Source organism: Salvelinus fontinalis, chromosome 41 (assembly GCF_029448725.1).
Source record: "Salvelinus fontinalis isolate EN_2023a chromosome 41, ASM2944872v1, whole genome shotgun sequence".
NCBI lineage: Eukaryota > Metazoa > Chordata > Actinopteri > Salmoniformes > Salmonidae > Salvelinus > Salvelinus fontinalis.
In genome coordinates this window covers 5,544,830-5,550,694 of record NC_074705.1, presented here as the reverse complement: position 1 = coordinate 5,550,694, position 5,865 = coordinate 5,544,830, and positions in this window count along the sequence as shown.

Sequence of the window (5,865 nt, the reverse complement as noted above, 5' to 3'; positions counted from 1 at the left end):
TGAACGTTGAACTGTCCTAAATGATAAACTGTACATGAATTAGGATGAAGCTATGTATTATGTTTTGTTTAACTGCATCTGAACTGCATATACAGTTAACCTGATTATTAAGCCTATATGTTTTTTCCCAACTCAAACATCAGTGACATTTAAGACACTCAGATAGGGAAGCACCTGTTCCCCTACAAGACCATGCTCCCCCATGCTCAACGTCTCAACGTCCCACTGAATCCAGGAAATGAGCCATTTCAGTTCAAAACAGTGATCCAAAACGTAGACCACGTGGTGATTCTCTGGTCTCAACCACTTCAGTCCCGTGGTGTGAGGTGGACGTAGGTTGTTCCCGCCACCTCTCTGTGGTCTGTGAGTGGAACGAACTGTTGAAGCCTGACTGTGATAGCACCCTCCCTCCCCCACACACAGACAGACACCTGGATGGGGTTTTAGGCTGGGTTTCTGTAGAAGCACTTTGTGACATCTGTTGATGTAAAAAGGGCTTTATAAATACATGTGATTGATATGTGTTACACATATCAAGTGCTACACCTACAGCAACACCCAGACTGTGTGGCTGACCCCTGACCCTGAGGAGGGGAGGATGTGTAGACCTACACCGACAGTAGACTGTGTGGCTGACCCCTGACCCTGAGGAGGGGAGGATGTGTAGACCTACACCGACAGTAGACTGTGTGGCTGACCCCTGACCTCTGATCTCTGACACTGAGGAGGGGAGGATGTGTAGACCTACACCGACAGTAGACTGTGTGGCTGACCCCTGACCCCTGACACTGAGGAGGGGAGGATGTGTAGACCTACACCGACAGTAGACTGTGTGGCTGACCCCTGACGAGGGGAGGATGTGTAGACCTACACCGACAGTAGACTGTGTGGCTGACCCCTGACCTCTGACACTGAGGAGGGGAGGATGTGTAGACCTACACCGACAGTAGACTGTGTGGCTGACCCCTGACCCCTGACACTGAGGAGGGGAGGATGTGTAGACCTACACCGACAGTGGACTGTGTGGCTGACCCCTGACCTCTGACACTGAGGAGGGGAGGATGTGTAGACCTACACCGACAGTAGACTGTGTGGCTGACCCCTGACCCCTGACACTGAGGAGGGGAGGATGTGTAGAAGTGAGAAAAACAACACCTGAAAAGATTTTGAGCAGAAAACTTGCCATTAACATTTATTTTTAATCACCCTCATCATAAGGCAATCAATAAAGTCTAGCTGGGGTGTTTGTGTGTGTGTGTTCGTACTATACAAGCACCATAACAGGGGTAGGGGTGTCAGGGGGGACAACTTCCTCCTGTTATTCTCATGTCTCAATTCCCTGTTCTGCTCTCAGGAGGAAGTTGGATATTTCACATACTTCTACAGGTAAACGAGTATGTGTCTGAAAAATGTGCTTAACTGACATCAGAGGACCAAGATTAGAGATCCGAAAACGATATAAATACAAAACAGGTGGACCACCTTAAAGTTGCTTATATTAGAACCACCACTACAGAGTTAACGGCTGTAGGGGGTAATTAAAGGGTTAATTTGCAGAAGATGATCTAGAGTGCCCTCTAGTGGATGTATAGCATATAGCACACAATTAGCTAAACCTCCCACTGCTGTTATCTTGTTTCAGACTGATAATATTGTTATGAACGGGTTCAATCCAAATGTATTCATCTAGTTTCAACATGAGACCATGACCTGCTGCTCGGTCTCAGGTTAAGAGGAAGGGTATGCCCACTAAAATATGTAGGTCCCACATAAAACCAGGCATAACCTTTAAGGCATAATGAAGCCTTATAGATGCTTCATAAGTCATCCATAAGCCAATGTGATGCTATATAAACGGGTAGAAAAAAGGTTATGCCACATTTGGTAAAGAACCAGATGTACAGTCAGGCCTGTCACATGACCCTTTGTAGTGCTTATGAAGACTTTATGAATTTATGTCATGTTACGTCAACTCAAATGAAGAAAAAACACATTCAATATAATGATAAATGTCTTTGGTCTGACAGAGTTGGATATAATGATAAATGTCTTTGGTCTAACAGAGTTGGATATAATGATAAATGTCTTTGGTCTGACAGAGTTGGATATAATAATAAATGTCTTTGGTCTAACAGAGTTGGACATAATGATAAATGTCTTTGGTCTGACAGAGTTGGATATAATGATAAATGTCTTTGGTCTGACAGAGTTGTGGAGTCAGGGGGACAAAGAAAAATCAGTGATGCCAAGTTCCAGAGTCAAGAGGTTCATTCATAGGTAACAAAGGGTTTCCTCCAGATAAGCCTTTGATTTACACTCCTAGTTTAATTATTTGTTTTTAGAACTTTAATAATATTCAGAACATTCTCAATAACAAACGTTTGTTTGTACGGAATGGATTGTGTTCACTTTCCTGTCATTGTGAAGTGCTCCAGTTTCACCATGCAGTCAACAGAACTAACATATCTAGTATTACTATGTGTGGACTCTGGGGGGGTTACAGTTCCTTCGGAAAGTATTCAGACCCCTTGACTTTTTCCACTTTTTGTTACGTTACAGCTTAGTCCTAAAATTGATTAAATACTTGTTTTTTCTCACCCATCTACACATAATAACCCATAATGACGAAGCAAAAATAGATATTTAGATTTTTTTGCAAATGTATTACAAAAAAAACCCTGAAATATCACATTAACATAAGTATTCAGACCCTTTCCTCAGTACTTTGTTGAAGCACTTTTGGCAGCGATTAGAGCATCAAGTCTTCTTGGGTGTGACGCTACAAGCTTGGCACACCTGTATTTGGGAAGTTTGTCCCATTCTTCTCTGCAGATCCTCTCAAGCTCTGTCAGGTTTGATGTGGAGCGTTGCTACACAGCTATTTTCAGGTCTTTCCAGAGATGTTCGATCAGGTTCAAATTCGGGCTCTGGCTGGGCCATTCAAGGACATTCAGAGACTTGTCCCAAATCCACTCCTGCATTCTCTTGGCTGTGTGCTTAGGGTCGTTGTCCTGTTGGAAGATGAACCTTCATCCCAGTCTGAGGTACTGAGCGCTCTGGAGCAGGTTTCATCAAGGATCTCTCTGTACTTTGCTCCATTCATCTTTGCCTCGATCCTGACTAGTCTCCCAGTCCCTGCCGTTGAAAAACATCCCCGCAGCATGGTGCTGCCACCACCATGTTTCACCTTAGGGATGGTGCCAGGATTCCTCCAGACGTGACACTTGGCATTCAGGCCAAAGAGTTTAAACTTGGTTTCATCAGACCAGAGAATCTTGTTTCTCATGGTCTTAGAGTCTTTAGGTTCCTTTTTGGTGAACTCCAAGCGGACTGTCATGTGCCTTTTACTGAGAAGTGGCTTCTGTCTGGCCACTCTACCATAAAGGCCTGATTGGTGGAGTGCTGCAGAGATGGTTGTCCTTCTGGAAGGTTCTCACATCTCCACAGAGGAACTGTAGAGCTCTGTCAGAGTGACCATCGGGTTCTTGGTCACCTCCCTGACTAAGGCCCTTCTCCCCTGATTGCTCAGTTTGGCTGGGCAGCTCTAGGAAGAGCTGGCCACTCAACACTGCATTAGTTGCATTATAACCATTCATAGATTTATTGGCATTTGCATTTTAACCATAAATGGACAAAATATCCTATACAACTAAAGCAGATATTCCAACTGAGGCCAGTAGAGCTGTGACTAGATCACACTGTTTAAACACGGTTCTGTTAGGATCCCACTGTTTAAACACTGTTTTGATCACACTGTTTAAACACTGTTCTATTAAGACAGACCCGGACAAGACAGACCAAAACAGACCAAGACAGACCAAAACAAGACAGACCAAAACAAGACAGACAAGGCCGGACAGGCAAAGACAAGACAAGACAGGAAAGGGACAAGATAGACCAAGACAGGACAGGGAAAGACAAGAAAGGGACAAGACAGACCAAGACAGGTCAAGTCAAGACATGACAGACATGCTGAAGAGAATCACAATTGTAGGCAGGATGAGTGTGAGTGTGTGTGTAGGCCCAGTTTCCCTGACTCATATGACTACCTGAAACTGGAGTGAGACTGGGTGTGTGTTTGTTTTGAGGCTATTTCAGAACTTTCAGTGCCACAATAGTCTGGAAAGGAAGTTAGTCACAGAACATTTAAGAGTAGATATGTTTAAAAAGCAGTGCCATTCAGATGGTCCAAGAGAAACAGCATTGAGTCCAAACTGGGCACAGGAGGGGCAGACTGAATGGGCTTGTTGTTAGCTTACCTCCCACAATCTATTCTGACCCTCTGTTTCCAAAGGGACTCTTGTGGTGAAACCCTGGTGAATAATCTTCAAGAACAACACACACTAATTCATACAGGTACACACACCCGTAAACACACCCATACCCAACAGGTATGTTGTGGCTCACAAGGCCCTTCAAAGTAGAAACATCTTCAGAAAGCATAGGTCTGATAAATCTGGCATCTAATGAAATAAGCCTGGCTGGTGCCACGCTTGTATCGTTTGGAGGATGCATGGGGCACACAAACATCTCTGAAGTCAAGCAAGACTTTCAGATCCTGGTACAAGGAGGAGCGGTTCCAATGGTGAGGTCCACTAATTATCATAAACACATAATACATACTTTAAAAAGCATAGTTTCAAAAGGCAACAGAGTAATTCTGCAACAATTAATTTGATAATGAAGATTAACAGAGTGAAATAAAGAGCATCTCTGGATGTTTTAATTGTCCATGTAGGTCCTGTAATAGTGCATTATATACTGTACATACAGCGCCTTTAGGAAGGATTCACACTCCTTGACTTACTCCACATTTTGTTGTGTTACAGCCTGAATTCAAAAAGGTATTAAATAGATTTTTTCTCTCTGTTACATCTGCTCCTGCCATGCCATCTACTTCTAATTATGTCTCCCTAACCTGCCGCCACTTCCCCAGTGCTCTCTCCCTCTGTGTGTGTGTGTGTGTGTGTGTGTGTGTGTGTGTGTGTGTGTGTGGAGACAGGTGTGCAGGAGGCAGAGCAGATCCCCACCAGATGCAACATGTTCCATAATCAAGGCCTTTACAAATACCCAGCCCTGCCACTTCCACGCTGCTAGTTCGTAGCCTCTGCTCAGTCAGTCTGCGGTTCAAGCTGTTTGTTCCTGCATAGATCTTGTTATCCTCTTGTGCCTGGTTTTCCCTGGCTCTGCTTTTCTCTCCGCTACAGTTCTGTCCACTCTGACTCTGGTCACTGTCTCCAGTCCCCCGTCTCGTCAGTCCTGCTTCCTGCCCTGGACCCCCGCACTACTGCTTCCTTGGATTCTGCTCCGGACCTGCTTACCCTGCCCCTACTCCCCTTGCCTCAGCCTCAGTTCCTGGATCCCTGCTACCTGCCCGAGCTTCCCCTGGCCCCGCTTTTCAATAAATACCTTAAATACCTTATCCCAGTCTCCACGTCGGAGTCTGCACTTGGGTTCACCTGCTTCGCGAAACACTCTCTCACCCATCTACACATAATACCCCATAATGACAAAGTGAACATATGTTTATAGACATTTTTTGCAAATGTATTGAAAATGAAATAGAGAAATATTCCATTTACATTAGTATTCCCACTCCTGAGTCATTACATGTTAGTATCACCTTGCCAGTGATTACAGCTGTCAGTCTTTCTGGGTCAATCTTAGAGTTTTGCACACCTGTATTGTACAATATTTGCGCAATAGTCTTAAAAAAATTATTCAATCTTTGTCAAGTTGGTGGTTGATCATTGCTAGACAGCCATTTTCAAGTCTTTGTGACGTGTTGAGGTTGGACCCAGGTGCAGAGAAGAGACCAGACCAGGAATCAGTCGTTAAGGATAAACAGAATAATTTACTGAGAAA